This window comes from Pseudophryne corroboree, chromosome 2 (assembly GCF_028390025.1).
Source record: "Pseudophryne corroboree isolate aPseCor3 chromosome 2, aPseCor3.hap2, whole genome shotgun sequence".
Taxonomy (NCBI): Eukaryota; Metazoa; Chordata; class Amphibia; order Anura; family Myobatrachidae; genus Pseudophryne; species Pseudophryne corroboree.
The window spans coordinates 695196768-695218160 of NC_086445.1; the positions used below are offsets into that span (position 1 = coordinate 695196768).

The 21393-nt window shown below is 48.5% G+C and overlaps 1 pseudogene; it reads right to left on the reverse strand.

Moving 5' to 3' along the window:
• Positions 1-17101: 17101 nt before the first annotated feature.
• Positions 17102-17220, reverse strand: LOC135052324 (5S ribosomal RNA; annotated as a pseudogene).
• Positions 17221-21393: the final 4173 nt, after the last annotated feature.

Here is a 21393-nt window from a genome sequence, read left to right on the forward strand (position 1 = left end):
AGCCCAGCACGTGCTGCTCAGTGCTGAGCTGGGGAAAGAGGCAGCCACAGCGGCAGCCTGTCCTCTCTCTCTCAGCTATCTCTCTCTTTCTCTCTGCGTGGGTGTAAGAGCCAGCAATCACACACCCCACCACCCACTGCTGCCCTGGACACCGGCGCTCCCCACCCTGGAAACCAGCGCCCCCATGTGTGGTGCGCGTAGCCGCAAACTTATTCTTATTAATTTTTTCATGGATGTGCCCTGGTCACGCACCTTCCATTTTGTCACACCTCCTCCTCATTGTACCTGGACCCGCCAGAACTGTTGGCGGCCCTGCACCCAATAGTACACTTTACCATAGCACTGTCTCCAAAAATGTCAAAGCTTTTCCATACAGCCAAGGAATTATCCTGAGATGATAGCTTGCAATTAAACCTGCCAAGTGGAACTTCAGGTCTTCTCCCACAGCTGTGTATGAAGCGAGGCCTGGGTACTGGGGGCAAGGCCATTGGAGGGAGTGACTGTGTAGCGCCATCCTGTTGCGACGGTAGGCGTGGGCACAGCAATACAACTTCTTGTGCTTATGCCACCCTTGCACTCGAAAGTCCTTAAACAGATACCCGGGTACTTTGCACCCACACCCTCTCTCGTTACCCCTCTGTGGAGCCCATGCCAAAAGCTGGAGTTGTATGAGTATCCTGGGTAAAATCCAATGAGCAGAAAGCCACCATTTACATATCATCTGGTTAGGAACATCCCTAGAGGGGATAGGGAGAAAACCTTGACAATATAAAACTTAAAATATAACCCACCCACAAATCTATAAACACCTTTTAATAAACCAAAGAACTGGCTTCACATTATTTTTAACAAAAGCAATAGTACTCCTTTATGTTCTCAATGGCTTCTGTAAAAGAACAGTAACCTGGCCCAACAATATAGTGGCCATACAGACTTATGCAAACTATGGTGTAGTGGACCATTGCACAGGGCCGAAACTAGGATTTCCGTCACCCGGGACAAACAAACAAACAAACCCTGTGAGACCAGGGGCGTCAGAACGTTTTTAGGTTGGGGGGGGGGGGGGGGGGCAAGATATAATCTGAGTTTGGCGGCCCTAGCTTCCCAGCACACTGTGACAGTGGGTGACATAATAGGCATACGTGTCGGTGCATCATTATAATTATTAGCATTATCAGCAACATGGCAAGCATGGGATCAGGTGAGGATCCCGGCGATCTAAATACCTACGCCGGAATCCCGACACTACTCGGCATGCTGGTGTTGGTATTCCGAATAGGATCACAATCCCGCCGCCAGAATACAGACCGCCGGGATCCTGGATGTCTGTGTGCTGGGCCACCGGAGAGGTAAGCCGCAGAGGGTGGAAGTGTGTGTGTGTGTGTGGGGGGGTTTGGAGGTTACGTTTAGGTTGCAAGGGGGAGGGCTAGGTTTAGGCTGCAGGAAGGGGGGGTTAGGAACCCCCTGGGAGGGTTAGGCTGTGGTTGGGGAGAGGAGGGGGTGGGTTAGGTATAGGCACCACCGGGGAGGGTTAGAGTTAGGCTGCAGTGGGTTGGGGGGGAGGAGGGGGGTTAGAGTTAGGCTGATAAAAGGGAGGGTTGGGGGGGTAGGGTAAACATACTTACCTTCTCGTCAGAATTTTAACCATCAGGATGCCATGGTCGGTATTCTGACTGCCGGCATCCCGAACACCGGCATATCAGCCCCAACCAGTAAACACAGGACAGGCGTTCAACAGGTATATGACAGAAAGGTGTGTGGGGGCATTACTATTATTAGTATTACCAGCAACATGGTGACTAGATGACAGAGGTTCAGCAGGTAAATGACGTCTTTGTGTCAAATTTAAAGCTGACCTCCACGCCAAACATCAGGCAGAGCACCACCAGCAGCAGGTTCTTGTGCATGATATCTGGTCGGGCAGAATCTGCTGCCAGTTCCCCGTCCTCCGGCTTCCCCTTTGATATTTTTCACAGAGAAATCTGCTGCGGATGGGGGGGGGTTTGGAGCTGTGAAGGAAACCTGTTTGAGAATGGGGAAGGGGGTAGCATGTCCCACGGATGGGGGGTTTGTTTGAAGCTGTGAGGGAAACCTGTTTGAGGGCGTGGGAGCCGCGGATGGGAGTAGGTACCTGTCTGAATAGGGGAGGGAGCGGTCGGGACAGTCGAGGGGGTTTGGAGCTGTTGGAGGGAGGGAAGAAAGCAGGAGTATATGGAAGAAGAGGGGCCACCAGCACACTGAAATAAGGCACTGACTCACCGTACATGTGTCGGTCTCTGAGGTGCTGCGCTGTTCTGTCTGGGTGGGTTCCAGGAACTGGTGACTCCAAGCCACAGTCAGAATGTTGAGTGGGGCCACATGTTGTTCTTCCCAGGACACTCTGCTGACTAGAGCACTGAGAATAACGGCGTGACATGGCCTGGGTAGGGAAGAGAGGGGGGGGGGGGGGGGGGCACAAGTACCTGCAAACATGGGCAGCAAGCTTGGCGCAAGGCAGAGACCCTCAGGGAGGGCTCAGAAAGCCAATATGGCTGACAGCACCCGCCTAGGACTAAAAATAGACCCTAGCATTTAAAGCACACAGGCCCACCTCGGCGTCAGCATATGGGTTCTGGCATAGACTCCTCCCCTGACTATTCTTTCAGCCTGGAAATAACGCTCGCATGCCACACATACTCTACTCCTTGTGCCAGTGTGTATGAGGCTATAACGTGACATGATGACACACAATGCAGACACGTCTTGCAAAAATCCACCCACCCAGCATACATCCGGGAGGCGTATCCAGGGGCGGTTGTAGACCAAGCAGAGCCACGGCAAAAATTTCATTTGGTGCCCTAGTCCAACACGAAAAATTAACATATATCTGTTTATGCATATTGATACGTGGTGTAAGACATGGCGCTGGTCATATCAGACCTCTGACCTTTACCCTTTTTTTTTTAACCTGATTGCGTACTTTTTCCTGTAATTTGCAGCTTAATTCAATAATAGTGTACTATGTACTTTGGATCAGTATTTTACTAACCCCTCCATACCTACACTACATTACTGACCTCTCTATACCTGACACAGCATAAATGACCCCTCTACACCCTATACTACATCACCAATTCCACTATACCATACACTACATTAAAGACGCCTCTATACCATACACTAAATTACTGACACCTCTATACCCGCCACAACATTACGGACCCCTCTATACTCCCCACTACATAACATGCTCCTCCTTAACCTACACTACATTACATTACGGACCCCTCTATACCTGCTAATACTTCATGGACCCTTCTATACCTGTCACTATATAACTGACGCCTCTAAACACAACACTGCATCATGAAACCCTCTGTACCTTACACTACATCCAGTGGCGGAACTAGCGAGCGGTGGGCTGGGCCCAGGTGCGACAAAATGCTTTGCGCCCCCCACATCCCATCCAAGTCCGCCCCCTCACCCCTGGAAAGGATCTGGTGAGGGGGACCTGCTCAGGGCCAGAGAAATGGATACCTAGCAACAGTGCCGTAACTAGACATTTTAGCACTGTGTGCAAGAAACGGCATCGGAGCCCCACCCCTGCATGTAAAACAGGGGCATTGCGCGCCGTAGGCGCGCGCAAAAATACATAGTGGCGTGGCTTCGTGGGGAAGGGGTGTGGCCACAAAATAATACCAATTCATAAAACGGTGCACAGTAGTCTCCATTCTTCAAATTACGCCGCACAGTAGCACCACTACACCAGGTAGAGACCCTTTTACACCTTACAGCGGACAGATTCCTCTTTTTACACATTACGGCAGACAGCGTCCCCTTTTTACACATTACGGCAGACAGCGTCCCCCTTTTTACACATTACGGCAGACAGCGTGCACTTTTTACACATAACGGCAGACAGCGTCCCCTTTTTACACATAACGGCAGACAGCGTGCCCTTGTTACACATAGCGGCAGACAGCGTACACTTTTTACACTTAACGGCAGACAGCGTGCCCTTGTTAAACATAGCGGCAGACAGCGTACACTATTTACACATAACGGCAGACAGCGTCCCCCTTTTTACACATTACGGCAGACAGCGTGCACTTTTTACACATAACGGCAGACAGCGTCCCCTTTTTACACATTACGGCAGACAGCGTGCCCTTGTTACACATTACGGCAGACAGCGTCCCCCTTTTTACACATTACGGCAGGCAGATTCCCCCTTTTTACACATAGCGGCAGGCAGATTCCCCATTTTTACAGATAGCGGCAGGCAGATTCCCCCTTTTTACACATTGCGGCAGGCAGTCCCCCGTTTTTACACATTGCGGCAGGCAGATTCCACATTTTTACACATTGCGGCAGGCAGATTCCCCCTTTTTACACATTGCGGCAGGCAAAAATACATAGTGGCGTGGCTTCGTGGGGAAGGGGTGTGGCCACAAAATAATACCAATTCATAAAACGGTGCACAGTAGTCTCCATTCTTCAAATTACGCCGCACAGTAGCACCACTACACCAGGTAGAGACCCTTTTACACCTTACAGCGGACAGATTCCTCTTTTTACACATTACGGCAGACAGCGTCCCCTTTTTACACATTACGGCAGACAGCGTCCCCCTTTTTACACATTACGGCAGACAGCGTCCCCCTTTTTACACATTACGGCAGACAGCGTGCACTTTTTACACATAACGGCAGACAGCGTCCCCTTTTTACACATAACGGCAGACAGCGTGCCCTTGTTACACATAGCGGCAGACAGCGTACACTTTTTACACTTAACGGCAGACAGCGTGCCCTTGTTAAACATAGCGGCAGACAGCGTACACTATTTACACATAACGGCAGACAGCGTCCCCCTTTTTACACATTACGGCAGACAGCGTGCACTTTTTACACATAACGGCAGACAGCGTCCACTTTTTACACATTACGGCAGACAGCGTGCCCTTGTTACACATTACGGCAGACAGCGTCCCCCTTTTTACACATTACGGCAGGCAGATTCCCCCTTTTTACACATAGCGGCAGGCAGATTCCCCATTTTTACAGATAGCGGCAGGCAGATTCCCCCTTTTTACACATTGCGGCAGGCAGTCCCCCGTTTTTACACATTGCGGCAGGCAGATTCCACATTTTTACACATTGCGGCAGGCAGATTCCCCCTTTTTACACATTGCGGCAGGCAGTCCCTCTTTTTACACATTACGGCAGGCAGATTCCCCCTTTTTACACATAGCGGCAGGCAGATTCCCCATTTTTACACATAACGGCAGGCAGTCCCCCCTTTTTACACATTGCGGCAGGAAGATTCCCTCTTTTTACACATTGCGGCAGGCAGTCCCCCGTTTTTAGTTTTACACATTGCGGCAGGCAGATTTCCCCTTTTTACACATTGCGGCAGGCAGTCCCCCATTTTTACACCTTGCGGCAGGCAGTCCCCCGTTTTTACACATTGCGGCAGGCAGTCCCCCGTTTTTACACATTGCGGCAGGCAGTCCCCCATTTTTACACATTGCGGCAGGCAGATTCCCCCTTTTTACACATAGCGGCAGGCAGTCCACCATTTTTACACATTGCGGCAGGCAGTCCCCCGTTTTTACACATTGCGGCAGGCAGTCCCCCATTTTTACACATTGCGGCAGGCAGATTCCCCCTTTTTACACATAGCGGCAGGCAGTCCACCATTTTTACACATTGCGGCAGGCAGTCCCCCATTTTTACACATAGCGACAGGCAGTCCCAACAAAGAAAGAAAGAGACAGAAAGAAAGAGACAGAAAGAAAGAATTATACTTACCCTCTCCGGCGTCTCCGCTGGCTCAGGCTCCTCGGTGCAGCGTCAGACGATTCCCGGGCTGGAGAGAAGGAGGAGGAGGGAGGTGGAGGAGGGAGCCGCAGCAGCGCTGTGTCATTGGTGGAGGCGCTGCTGCTGCTGCCCCTCTGCTTCATTATAGGCTGTTCTCGGAAGACAGCCTATAGTGAAGCAGAGGGCCAGCAGCAGCAGCGCCTCCACCAGTAGTAAAGCGCTGCTGCGGCTCCCTCCTTCGGCTCCCTCCTCCTCCTTCTCCCCCGTACCGCTGCTCCTCTCCTCTCTGTCCAGGCGGCTGTGCGCTGCGGGCAGCGGTTGCCCGCAGCGCACAGCGGCATGTAATGAGTCAGTTTGACTCATTACATGCTTTGGGCCCCTGGACAGAGGCGGGCCCCAGTGCAACGCACTGGTTGCACTGGCGGTAGTTCCGCCTCGGACTACATCATCCTCTATACCTTACACTACTGACCTACACTGATCCCTCTTGTTAATAAATCTTCCCATATGTCACTGTCACTATCTCCCCAGTTCCCTCCCATCCCCCTCTTCACCATTTCTGCATAAACACCTGTCAAACTGTAACTAACCTCCCGTGTACTACTCTTTGGCTCATCAGTTTTCTTCTCCTCTCTGCTCCAGGTGTGCCCTCCCAGCGCCTTAACTCTGTTATCTGGACAGCGCTGCAGCGTCACCGACGTTTAGAGGTGCGGGAAGGCGGGCACCTCATCGCTGTCATTGTGCTGTAGTCTGTGACATGCTTATTGTGATTGTGTTGAGGAAAGCCCCCCCCCGCCCCCCCTCTCCCCCTCCCCCTCCCCCTCCCCCCCCTCCCCCTCCACGGATCAGCCTGCCACTGTAACAGCATGGGAAAAGACATTGGCAGCATGGATCAGGAGGGGAGGAGGAGCCGCAGGACGGACCAAGGGCTAGGTCAAACTGAGGGAGAGACAGACAGTCGCCCTGCAACCTGCTGCAGAAAAAAATTCAGGCGTAGAGGCAAAGCGTGGGACGGATCGGGGGCGGAGCAGAGGAGGGGAAGAAGCTGCATGGCCACATGGCAGGAGGAGGAAGTAGTATCACTGTACGCTGTGGACACTGTGAGGGGCCGGGATGACTGCATCTCTGCTGGGCTGCTACTGCTGCGTATCTGCTGAGACTGCAGGTCCGACCCTGATACTTGACATTAAACAGCGTGCCCATTAAGAGGCGCTAGTACACAGGTGCGTCACATCTAGCTGCCTGCCGCTCCTCTGCCCCAGTATCGGCGTTTCTCTCATGTTTGGGGGGAGCGAGCTGCCCCCTCCCCCCCCCCCCCATTCCGACGCCCCTGTGTGAGACTAAAATAATCAGATTATCAAAAAAAAATTTTTTAAAAGGGGATACTATTGGACAATTATCCCCTATGTGCCCCAAATGCCATAAGTGTCACATGTCGTCCCCCCAGCAGCGTTTTCCTCTACATTCCCACCTGTGTCCCCCCATACATTGCACTATGGCCCTCATTCCGAGTTGTTCGCTCGCAAGCTGCTTTTAGCAGCATTGCACACGCTAAGCCGCCGCCTACTGGGAGTGAATCTTAGCTTAGCAGAATTGCGAACGAAAGATTCTCAAAATTGCGATTAGAAATTTCTTAGCAGTTTCTGAGTAGCTCGAGACTTACTCTGCCACTGCGATCAGTTCAGTCAGTTTCGTTCCTGGTTTGACGTCACACACACGCCCAGCGTTCGCCCAGACACTCCTCCGTTTCTCCAGCCACTCCCGCGTTTTTCCCAGAAACGGCAGCGTTTTTTCAAACACTCCCAGAAAACGGCCAGTTTCCGCCCAGAAACACCCACTTCCTGTCAATCACACAACAATCATCAGAACGAAGAAAAAACCTTGTAATGCCGTGAGTAAAAAACCAAACTTCTTAGCAAATTTACTTGGCGCAGCCGCAGTGCGAACATTGCCCATGCACAGTTAGCGGAAAATCGCACCGATGCTAAGGAAAATAACGAGCGAACAACTCGGAATGAGGGCCTATATCACTGCACTATGGGGGTAATTCAGATCTGATCGCTGGGCTGCTAATTTTGCTGTCCTGCGATCGGATAGTCGCCACCTCCAGTGGAAGTGTAAATTCGCCATGCAAGTGTGCGATCCCATGTGTATGCCGAGCTGCAAAAATTCACTTTGTGCAGTCTGTGTGCAACCCAGGACTTACTTTACAGTGCAATGAGAACAGGCTGATCTGGACAGGGGCTGACATCAGACACCCTCCCTGAAAACGCTTGGTAACGCCTGCGTTTTTACGGACTCTCCCTGTAAACGCTCAGTTTCCACCCCCACACGGACCCTTCCTGTCAATCACCTTGCGAACGCCCGTGCGATCGGATTTTTCGCACCATCCCAACACTGACCGGCGATGCTCATTGTTGTTGTCTGACGCGCGTGCACATTGCGGTACATACGCATGCGCAGTTAGGACCTGATCGCCCGCTGTACGAAAACGCACAGCAGCAATCAAATCTGAATGACCTCCTATATCATAACACTTCATCACTGAACTACATTCCACTATCCACTTCACTACATCACTATACTACATCCCCGACACGCTGAACTACACTACGTGCCCCTATACACTGCAGTACATACCCTATATGCTACACTACATCACTACAGTAGATCCCCTTACTGTATATGCTACACCACATCAGTGCACCACATGCCCCTATATGCTGCATTACATTACTACACTACATACTCTATATGGTACACTGCATCACTAAATTCAGCACAACTGCGATCAGGTCTGAATCACCCCCCATGTGCACTGCAGGAGAGGCAGATATAACATGTGCAGAGAGCGTTAGATTTGGGTGCGGTGTGTTCAAACTGAAATCTAAATTGCAGTATAAAAATAAAGCAGCCAGTTTACTCTGCACAGAAACAAAATAACCCACCCAAATCTAACTCTCTCTGCAAATGTTATATCTGCCGCTCCTACAGTGCACATTGGGGGTCATTCTGACCCAATCGCACGCTGCAGTTTTTATCGCAGCGGTGCGATCGGGTCAGAACTGCGGCGGTCGCTGGGGGTGGGTGGAACGGCGGTGTTTGCCCACCGTTTCCTGGGCGCGGTCCGGCCAATGCAGGCGTGGCCAAACCGAACAGGGGGCGGGCCGCAGCGGCTGCGTGACGTCACACGCAGCCACTGCGGGCCCGGGAACGATGAGTAGCTCCCGGCCAGCACGCTAAAGCTGCGCTGGTCGGGAGCTACTCTTGAAGTGCAAAGGCATTGCCGTTGTGCGATGCCTTTGCACTTCTGCGGGCGGAACCGGCATTGACATGCGGGACGGGATAGCACTGTGCTGGGCGTCCCCCCGCATGTCAGTGTGAATGATCGTAGTTGTGCTATGATCATCTCGGAATGACCCCCATTGGGCCTAATTCAGACCTGATCGCACGCTAGGTTTTTTCGCTGCGAAGCGATCAGGCCTGAACTGCGCATTCATATGCACCGCAATGCGCAGGCGCATCATACGGGTACAAAGCGGATCGTTGCTGTGTGATGGATTTAACGAAGAATCCATTCGCACGGGTGATCGCAAGGTGATTGACAGGAACGAGGCGTTTGTGGGTGTCAACTGACCGTTTTCTGGGAGTATTTGGAAAAATGCAGACATGTCCAAATGTTTGCAGGGCGGGTGTCTAATGTCTATTCCGGTCCTGAACAGGGTGAAGTGATTGCAGCGGCTGAGTAAGTCTCAAACAATGTCTTTTTACCACCAACGCGTTTCGGAAATGCTTCCTTCCTCAGGGTGTTTGAGATCCTTGTGGAGTGGAGTGGTGTAACCCCTATTTCTCTGATGTCCTAGTGGATGCTGGGAACTCCGTAAGGACCATGGGGAATAGACGGGCTCCGCAGGAGACTGGGCACTCTAAAAGAAAGATTAGGTACTATCTGGTGTGCACTGGCTCCTCCCTCTATGCCCCTCCTCCAGACCTCAGTTAGAATCTGTGCCCGGCCAGAGCTGGGTGCTCCTAGTGGGCTCTCCTAAGCTTGCTAGAAAGAAAGTATTTGTTAGGTTTTTTTATTTTCAGTGAGATCTGCTGGCAACAGACTCACTGCTACGTGGGACTGAGGGGAGAGAAGCAAACCTACCTGCTTGCAGCTAGCTTGTGCTTCTTAGGCTACTGGACACCATTAGCTCCAGAGGGTTCGAACACAGGGCCTGACCTCGATCGTCCGTTTTCGGAGCCGCGCCGCCGTCCCCCTTGCAGAGCCAGAAGACAGAAGAGAAGCGATGAAATCGGCGGCAGAAGACTCCTGTCTTCATTAAGGTAGCGCACAGCACCGCAGCTGTGCGCCATTGCTCCCACAGCACACCACACACTCCGGTCAATGTAGGGTGCAGGGCGCTGGGGGGGGGGGGGGGGGGGCGCCCTGGGCAGCAATAAAAATACCTTTGGCATAAAAATACACATAATACAGTCTGTGACTGTATATGTGTAAAACCCCCGCCATTTTTAGTCAGAAACAGGACAGAAGCCCGCCGCTGAGGGGGCGGGGCCTTCTTCCTCAGCACACCAGCGCCATTTTCTCTTCACAGCTCCGCTGGAAGGAAGCTCCCCAGGCTCTCCCCTGCAGTATCCTGGTACACAAAGGGTGAAAAGAGAGGGGGGGGGGGCACATAAATTTAGGCGCAAAAATTGTATATACAGCAGCTACTGGGTAAACACTGAGTTGTAGTGTAATCCCTGGGTTATATAGCGCTGGGGTGTGTGCTGGCATACTCTCTCTCTGTCTCTCCAAAGGGCCTTGTGGGGGAACTGTCTTCAAATAGAGCATCCCCTGTGTGTGTGGTGTGTCGGTACGCGTGTGTCGACATGTCTGAGGTAAAAGGCTCTAAGGAGGTGATAGAGCGGATATGTGTGTGAGAGGGTGTCTCCGTCGACAATGCCGACACCTGTTTGGATATGTGTAAGTGCTAAGGTGAATTTATTGCACAAATGGTTAGGGAACAGACAGGAAATCTACCCATGTCTGTCCCTATGTCACAGAGACCTTCAGAGTCTCACAATGTTCACTATCCAAAATAACAAACACTGGTATCGACACGGAGTTTAACTCCACTGTCGACTACGATAATGCAAAGTTACAGCCAAGATGGCTAGAAGGTATTCAATATATGATATTGAAATAAAAGATGATTTGCATATCACTGATGACTCATCTGTCCCTGACACGAGAGTACACATGTTTAAGGGGAAGAATGCTGAGGTAAATTTCCCTCCTCTCATGAGGAAAAAGACCGGGAATCTCCAGACAAGAGATGGCAGCTTCCCACAAGAGAATTCTCAGGCTGTATCCTTTCCCCACTAGGGCCAGGATGTGTTGAGAATCTTCCCCTAGGGTGTCCTGTTTGCACAGACGGTAGCACTTGCTATTCTCAGGGATCCTGCAGATAGCGTGCACATTTTAGTATACTACCCAGACCGGCGATTGTGTCGGCATGGGTTTATAGCGCTGTGGCAGCGTGGACAGGTACCTTATCAGCAGAGATTGAGACCCTAATAAATATATTAAAGATGCTGTCTTAAGTGATAGATATATAGTTATAAAGCATGCCCAAAGAGACATGAGTATACTTGGTCCTAGAGTCAAAGCTATGTCGATCTCTGCTTGACGTGTCCTGTAGAATATGCATTGGACAGATGATGCCGACTTAAGAGGCATATGGAAGGCTGAGGATTGTGTGGAGAAGGGTTCTCGGGCCTGGTCTCCACAGCTATAGCTGGTAATTCTGCTAGTTTGCCTTATATTCCTGCACGGCCTAAGAAAGCACGACATTATTAAATGCAGCCTTTCGAATAAAGAAACAAGAAAGTCTGAGGTGCGTCCTTTCTTGTCAGAGCCGGGATCAACACAGCTAGTTCCCAGGAACAGAAGTCCTCCCCGGCTCCTACAAAAATCCACCTATGCTGTTGGGGCTCCATAGGCGGAGCTAGGCCCGGTGGGGACACGCCTTCGTAAGTTCAGCCACAAGTGGGTTCACTCCCTGTTAGGTCCCTGGGCAATAGATATTGTGTCTCAGGGATACAAGCTGGACTGTGAGAAGATGCCCCCTCACCGACGGCCCTGCGGGCTTCCCCCCAAGAGGGGGAGCCAGTGTTAACTGCAATTCACAAATTGTATCTTTAACAGGTGGTGGTCAAGGGTCCCCTCCTTCAACAAGAGGGTGTTATTATTCGACCATGTTGTAATCCCGAAACCAGACGGTTCGGTCAGACCCATATTGAATTAAAAATCCCTGAACATATACCTGAGAAGGTTCAAGCTCAAGATGGAATCGCTATGAGCAGTCAGGGCAAGCCTAAAAAGAGGGAGACTTTATCGTGAATCGGGTCATAAGGGATGCATACCTTCATGTCCCCATTTATCTACCTCATTAGGCGTACCTCAGAATTGCGGTACGGGATTGTCATAACCAAGGTAATGGCGGATATGATTGTGCTCCTGCGGAAGCAAGGTGTCACTATTATCACGTACTTGGACGATCTCCTCATACAAGCGAGATCAAGAGAGCAGTTGCTGAACAGCGTATCACTTTCTCTGGAAGTGTAACGGCAACACGGCTGGATTCTATATATTCCAAAGTCGCAGTTGGTTCCTACAGCTCATCTGCCTCTCCTAGGCACGATCCTAGACACAGACCAGAAAAGGGTTTATCTCCCGATAGAGAGAGCTCAGGAACTCATGACACTGGTCAGGAATCTATTAAAACCAAAACAGGTGTCAGTGCATCACTGCACTCGAGTCCTGGGAAGGATGGTGGCATCATACGAGGCCATCCCCTTAGGCAGGTTCCATGCGAGGACCTTCCAATGGGACTTACTGGACAAGTGGTCCGGATCACCTCTTCAGATGCATCGGTTAATCACCCTATCCCCCAGGGCCAGGGTGTCTCTCCTGTGGTGGCTGCAGAGTGCTCACCTTCTCGAGGGCCGCAGATTCGGCATTCAGGACTGGATCCTGGTGACCACGGATGCAAGCCTCCGAGGGTGGGGGGCAGTTACACAGGGAAGAAATTTCCAAGGTCTGTGGTCAAGTCAACAGACTTGCCTTCACATCAATATCCTGGAACTAAGGGCCATATACAACGCCCTAAGTCAAGCGGAGATCCTGCTTCGCGACCAACCGGTTCTGATCCAGTCAGACCGCAGGGGTTCGTGTAAACCGCCAAGGCGGCACAAAGAGCAGGGTGGCGAGGGTAGAAGCCACCAGAATTCTTCGCTGGGCGGAGAATCAAGTAAGCGCACTGTCAGCAGTGTTCATTCCGGGAGTGGACAACTGGGAAGCAGACTTCCTCAGCAGGCACGACCTCCACCCGGGAAAGTGGGGACTTCATCAGGAAGTCTTCACGCAGTTTGCAAATTGATGGGAACTGCCTCAGGTGGACTAGATGGCGTCCCACCTCAATAAAAAGCTAAAAAAGGTTTTAAGCCGGGTCAAGGGACCCTGAGGTGATAGCTGTGGTCGCACTAGTAACACCGTGGGTGTTCCAGTCGGTCTATGTATTCCCTCCTCTTCCTCTCATACCCAAGGGCTGAGAATTGTAATAAAAGGAGGAGTGAGAACAATATTCTTTGCTCCGAATGGGCCAAGAAGGACTCGGTACCCGGAGCTGCAAGAAATGCTCTCAGAGGACTCAGGGCTTCTGCCTCTCAGACAGGACATGTTGCAACAGGGGCCCTGTCTGTTCCAAGCTTACCGCGGCTGCATTTGACGGCATGGCGGTTGCACGCCGGATCATAGCGGAAAAGGGCATTCCGGATGCAGTTATTCCAACGCTGATAAAGGCTAGGAAAGATGTGACAGCAAGACTTTTTCACTGTATATAGCGAAAATAGGTTGCTTGGTGTGAGGCCGGGAAGGCCCTACAGAGGAATTCCAGCGGGGTCGATTCCTGCACTTCCTACAGTCAGGAGTGACTATGGGCCTAAAATTAGGATCCATAAAGGTCAAGATTTCGGCCCTATCCATTTTCTCTCAAAAAGAACTGGCTTCACTGCCTGAAGTTCAGACGTTGTTCCGGGGGTGCTGCATATTCAGCCTCCTTTTGTGCCACCGGTGGCACCTTGGGATCTTAACATTGTGTTGGATTTCCTGAAATCCCACTGGTTTGAGCCACTTAAGACCGTGTAGCTAAAATATCTCACGTGGAAAGTGGTCATGCTATTGGCCTTAGCTTCGGCTAGGCGTGTGTCAGAATTGGCGGTTTTGTCATGTAAAAGCCCTTATCTGATATTCCATATGGACAGGGCAGAGTTGAGGACTCGCCCCCAATTTCTCCCTAGGGTGGTATCATCATTTCATTTGAACCAGCCTATTGTGGTGCCTGCGGCTACTAGGGACTTGGAGGATTCCAAGTTGCTGGACGTAGTCCGGGCTTTGAAAATTTATGTTTCCAGAACGGCGGGAGTCAGAAAGTCTGACTCGCTGTTTATTCTGTATGCAGCCAACAAGGTTGGCGCTCCTGCTTCGAAGCAGACTATTGCTCGCTGGATCTATAGCACGATTCAGCGGGTTCACTCTGCGGCTGGATTGCTGCATCCAAAATCGGTGAAAGCCCATTCCACAAGGAAGGTGGGCTCTTCTTGGGCGGCTGCCCGAGGGGTCTCGGCTTTACAGCTTTGCCGAGCTGCTACTTGGTCGGGGTCAAACAAGTTTGCTAAGTTCTACAAGTTTGATACCCTGGCTGAGGAGGACCTTGAGTTTGCTCATGCGGTGCTGCAGAGTCATCCGCACTCTCCCGCCCGTTTGGGAGCTTTGGTATAATACCCATGGTCCTTACGGAGTTCCCAGCATCCACTAGGACGTCAGAGAAAATAAGAATTTACTCACCGGTAATTCTATTTCTCGTAGTCCGTAGTGGATGCTGGGCGTCCGTCCCAAGTGCGGACTCTCTGCAATACATGCATATAGTTATTGCTTAACTAAAGGGTTATTGTTAAGAGACATCCGTTAAATGAGGCTCAGTTGTTGTTCATACTGTTAACATGGTATGGTTATCACAAGTTGTACAGTGTGATTGGTGTGGCTGGTATGAGTCTTACCCTGGATTCCAAATCCTTTCCTTGTTGTGTCAGCTCTTCCGGGCACAGTTTCCCTAACTGAGGTCTGGAGGAGGGGCATAGAGGGAGGAGCCAGTGCACACCAGATAGTACCTAATCTTTCTTTTAGAGTGCCCAGTCTCCTGCGGAGCCCGTCTATTCCCCATGGTCCTTACGGAGTTCCCAGCATCCACTACGGACTACGAGAAATAGAATTACCGGTGAGTAAATTCTTATTTTTTAACTTTGTGTGTTTCTGTTGGAATTTTTTTAATGGAATAAATACATTTTTATGGAGATCCAGCATTGGAGAATTCTTTGACAAGGTTCTGAGATTCCGTTGGTGTAGCCAAAAAGAAACCTTTGGATGAATATAGGGATCATAATAATGGTGAGTGAATTTCCATATGTCCTATGATGTCCAATAAGATGTTCAACTAAAAGATACCTTTATATCGGTGAATCTGACTGACCGTCGGTGAGTGAGGTACATCCAATGAATGAGTCAGTAGAGAATTTCCTATGATGTTGAATTGATTGTCAAGTCTTCAATCAACGGTTTAGAGATTTTAAAGAGTGTTATACATTCAACGCTGGTGGACCACCTCTGTGTTTTTTTCTTTGTATCTAAAATTTTTCAAGTGTTTGGTACCCTTGAAAGGTGGTATCTCGGCTGCAAGGTGTATTGAGGCGCAAAAATAAATTACCAATCTGTTGAATTGTTAGAAATACACATCATGCTTACTTCCCTTTGAAATTGGAAGATGTCCATCAGTGCCATCAGCTCAAAACTGACAGAAACCAGTGGGACCCTGGTACACCCATCTACTGTTTGGAGAAGTCTGGCCAGAAGTGGTTTTCCTGCAAAAAATTGTGGGCAAAAAGCCATATCTTTGACATGGTGTTACGAATGAGGATTCTTCTTTCCAAGGAGACTTTGGAGATCTTCTGGCAATGACCCCTGTACACTCCAGATTAAGACTTGTAGAACTCACCAGCATGTCTTCTAGACTATAATAGCCGCTTTTCCAATAAGGCGTGATGTGCCTACCGGTACTAGGACTAGTATGCCACCAGGACTTATGCCACTGGTGGTTGTACGAGCTTAACTCTGAGTGATCTGAACCAATGCTGTGTGGAAGGAGGACCCAAGAAAAAGATAAGAGAAAGAGAACAATACTACGATACCAGGGAAAATTGGAAGAGCCCAAAGATATAAAGATGAAAGCATCCCAGACAGAGACAAGGCTGGTGAAATAAGTCCAAGAGTGTAAAGGGAGAAAGAGAGCACATTAAACCCTGAGGACTCTGAACCCACTGGTGGAGCAATAGGTAGTAGAGGTACGGAAGGAATGCAGGATGATTAGAGCACAGTGGAGACACGTAACAACGTAACAAGATGACAAGAAATAATACTGACAGAATTAGCAAATAATTCACGTGACAGATTATGCAGCTGACACAGAGCTGGACACAGGAACTCTGCAGTGGCATTTAGTATGTAACCAGGTGAGGAATCCACAGACTAGAACTAGTACCAAGAGACAAGGGCTCCCGCTACATCCAGGAAACTATGACCAGCAAGGAGTGAGAGTCAGGCCAAGAGTATAAAGGGAGAATGGACCAATCAGATGTTACACAGCGAAGTCTCCCCCTACTTAAGAACTCCCTACAGCTGTCCTGCTGCATGTCTGCACACTTCCTGTGAGTAACAAAAAAGAGGAAAGAGAGACTCTGTGTTGGGGCACACTTTGTATAATGAAATGATTTAAAATATAACTTTTAATAGGCTTTTTGTTAAAATTATGGGTATACATAGACAAAACACAACAAAATAAAGAGATTAACACCTCTGGAGTGCAGTTATATAAACCTTTTTGTAGGGTAAAATATACTGCTGAAAATTAATAAATACTAGCAAAATTGCTCAATGTGAAGTGCCTGAGGTGAAAATATTTGAACTGGAGTATCGTCCGATATCCAGAAATTAATAATGGTAGGCGATGTTATTTTTAACATTTTATTAATTTCAATAATATTTTGCCTTTCATTAGTTATTCTCCTGGTATGAGTAAGGGATACTATTTGAAGTTAGAGATCAAGATATGATGTAGATTTTTATACAAAAGGATGGAAACTGTGGTGAGAGTCAAAGGTTTCACCCACACTTCTGCTTTTTGTGTTGGACAATGGATACTCAGTTACTGTACCCAATATTCCCTAGTGGTCTCCTATCTAGGTACTAATTCGGCTTTACACTGCTTTGCTTCCAAGATCAGACAAGATTGGGCATAGCCAGTGAAATATGGCAGTAAGAAGACCACTGATCACAAATGAGAGAGCGTGTGGTTGATGACTGACCGAAATAAAGAAGTACTTCTGCTTTCCAATTGATAGCACAGTTTCTTTGCTTCCCAATGAATTGCAGAGAGGTAATGATCTGGCATTTGGATGAGAGAGTACTTTAATTTTAGAAAGAGGGATGGTATGGGTTGAGGGCCTCACCTTCTGCTGTCCAATGTCATATAATGATATATAGCGGACAGAGGATGAGAGAGGCGAGCTGACTCTAGCCAATAGAAATCAAAGAAAAAGTGATAGATTGGAAAATTCTTAGATCTATTCTTGCATAGAATGAAATAAATAAATAAATACAAAAAGCTGGTTTCAAAGTATGTACTGGTAGTAGTAGTAGTATTATTTAACAGGGATATATGATGATCCCAAGTATGTTAAATCTTCAGGCAAACTGGCTTATTCATATATGCACAAACAGTAGTTATAATCTGACATCAATCTCACAATGATAAACACTTGTGCTGTAAATTGATATATTATAACAGTCTCCGAAGTTTGCAGGAAGAGAGGTTAAATCAGTATTGTGTAATTTGTATAAAGGGAGCAACAAAGCCAGACAGTCTGTCTGAAAAATCAAAAGAAGAGGGAAAAGAGCCCTCACAAATCTATCTAGAGCTCAAGGTTACATATAAATTTCCCTGGTTTGTTTAATCCAACACTAATTCTATATACAGACTATCAAAAAGGAGAGGAGGAAGAAACCTCACAATTCTATCTGGGTATCAATGGTTACATAGAAATTTTCCTGGTCTATTAAAGTCCAATATCAATTACAATTACCTAGACACAAGATCAAACTGAGTTACTTCAAATAAATACATAAATAAATAAATGTGTAAATATATTCCCCAGATGGGTTAATACGATACCAGGGTGTATGTGGGCTGAATTGTGCACCAAACAGCACCACTGACACAAACGGCCATTTCACCATGCGATGGCTTGTTAATTTTTAGGGCATTAAATAGTCAAGCCCGATTTTCCTTGAAAGAAATTTTTCTACATAGTCCTGTGCGGTACCATACAAACCTACCTTGCACTTCCTGTGAGTGCCTGGTGTCAGTGTAACCATGCACTCAATGATGCCTCCGGGGCAGAAGTTCCCTGGTGCCTCTGTTCCCTAGCAACAATGACCGCCGCAATAGCTTGGCTTACAGGTTGCCTTGGAGTCAGCGGCCGGGGAGTGAAAGTTTGGGAGCTTCCCAGTCGCCTAGCGAGGAACGGACGTTGTGAGCCGTGAGACGGCTTGTAACGGTACCACCCTTTAGGAGGGGTCAACAAACCCTTAGAACCCGGTTTCCAAGGTAATTTTTTGAAAAAGGCCTTTTTCAATCTGGGAGCATGCAAATTCTTGTCCAACACCTAGGATCTCTCCTCTGGACCATACCCCTTCCAATGGACCAGAAACTTCTGCCCTCCATGGATCAGCTTAGAGTCCAAAATCTTCTCCACCACAAACTCTACTTGATCTTGAACCAGCACTGGAAGTGGTCTTCGAGCACAACCTACCCCAAAACTGGAAGAGCGGATGTCTTGCTGTATAGAACTAGGGTGTGTGAGATTGCTCAATACATTCTGCGCTCACTGTTGCCCAGAACAGGCTTACACTTTAATGCAGCAAAACAAACAACACTTTTATGTCTCAATAGTAAATAATTTATTAGTTCTTATAGTATTTTCGTCAGGTATTAATACATAATCATAAATATAGGTATAATATCAAGAAACTACATCAATATCTTACCGAATAGTGTAGCATCACTTGAGCACTCTGGATCGGGGAATCTCAGGACGATCGTCTCAAGGGGAAATTCGGTATTCACACGCAGCACGTCTGCTAGCGTCTCAGGTGGATTCCGAAATTCCCCTAACATTCCCCGTCCTTTATACAAAACTAAAAACACAATCTATCCATATATGGGTACATTCCGGGGGTTCTGAAACATCTTATCTAACTGAAAATGACAACATGAGTCCTTGTCTAAACTGAAAACAACAACATGAGTCCTTGTCTATAACAAACTGAAAATAACAACATGAGTCCTTGTCTATTCTGAGAATCCTTCTTCTAGAACATCTTGCTTCATGAGACAAACACCCTTGCTATTCTCTTGATGAGACAAACACCCTTGCTATTCTCTTGTCATTATATGGCATAGTTACTGCGGCACAAAATGGAAGTCAGTCAGAAAACCCCACTCTCACCCTTTTATATCACACTCGTATCACAGCGGATGACTGAGAGAACAATGAAAAACATTAATTTTCAGAGCTCTGGGCAATTGTAAATGAAAGGCCACTGGGTTAACCTGTACAACAATTCCAAATGGCCCAATAAACTTTGAGCCAAATTGCTGTGACGGTTGTTTCAGTCTGATATTTTGAGTTGACAACCAGACCATGGGCAATATTTACTAATATTCGTGTTTTAATTGGTTTGTGTAGTGTTTAAATAAGATTTTACTTACCGATAAATCTATTTCTCGGAGTCCGTAGTGGATGCTGGGGTTCCTGAAAGGACCATGGGGAATAGCGGCTCCGCAGGAGACAGGGCACAAAAAGTAAAGCTTTTTCCGATCAGGTGGTGTGCACTGGCTCCTCCCCCTATGACCCTCCTCCAGACTCCAGTTAGGTACTGTGCCCGGACGAGCGTACACAATAAGGGAGGATTTTGAATCCCGGGTAAGACTCATACCAGCCACACCAATCACACCGTACAACTTGTGATCTAAACCCAGTTAACAGTATGATAACAGCGGAGCCTCTGAAAGATGGCTTCCTTCAACAATAACCCGAATTAGTTAACAATAACTATGTACAATTTATGCAGATAATCCGCACTTGGGATGGGCGCCCAGCATCCACTACGGACTCCGAGAAATAGATTTATCGGTAAGTAAAATCTTATTTTCTCTATCGTCCTAGTGGATGCTGGGGTTCCTGAAAGGACCATGGGGATTATACCAAAGCTCCCAAACGGGCGGGAGAGTGCGGATGACTCTGCAGCACCGAATGAGAGAACTCCAGGTCCTCCTTAGCCAGAGTATCAAATTTGTAAAATTTTACAAACGTGTTCTCCCCTGACCACGTAGCTGCTCGGCAAAGTTGTAATGCCGAGACCCCTCGGGCAGCCGCCCAAGATGAGCCCACCTTCCTTGTGGAGTGGGCCTTTACAGATTTAGGCTGTGGCAGGCCTGCCACAGAATGTGCAAGTTGGATTGTGCTACAGATCCAACGAGCAATCGTCTGCTTAGACGCCGGAGCACCCATCTTGTTGGGTGCATACAATATAAACAACGAGTCAGATTTTCTGACTCCAGCTGTCCTTGCAATATATATTTTTAATGCTCTGACAACGTCCAGTAACTTGGAGTCCTCCAAGTCACTTGTAGCCGCAGGCACTACAATAGGCTGGTTCAGATGAAATGCTGACACCACCTTAGGGAGAAAATGCGGACGAGTCCGCAGTTCTGCCCTGTCCGAATGGAAAATCAGATATGGGCTTTTGTAAGATAAAGCTGCCAATTCTGACACTCTCCTGGCAGAAGCCAGGGCTAGAAGCATGGTCACTTTCCATGTGAGATATTTCAAATCCACCTTTTTTAGTGGTTCAAACCAATGAGATTTTAGGAAATCCAAAACCACATTGAGATCCCACGGTGCCACTGGAGGCACCACAGGAGGCTGTATATGCAGCACTCCCTTAACAAAGGTCTGGACTTCAGGGACTGAAGCCAATTCTTTTTGAAAGAAAATCGACAGGGCCGAAATTTGAACCTTAATAGATCCCAATTTGAGACCCATTGACAATCCTGATTGCAGGAAATGTAGGAATCGACCCAGTTGAAATTCCTCCGTCGGAGCACTCCGATCTTCGCACCACGCAACATATTTTCGCCAAATTCGGTGATAATGTTGCACGGTTACTTCCTTCCTTGCTTTAATCAAAGTAGGAATGACTTCTTCCGGCATGCCTTTTTCCTTTAGGATCCGGCGTTCAACCGCCATGCCGTCAAACGCAGCCGCGGTAAGTCTTGAAACAGACAGGGACCCTGCTGAAGCAAGTCCCTCCTTAGAGGTAGAGGCCACGGATCTTCCGTGATCATCTCTTGAAGTTCCGGGTACCAAGTCC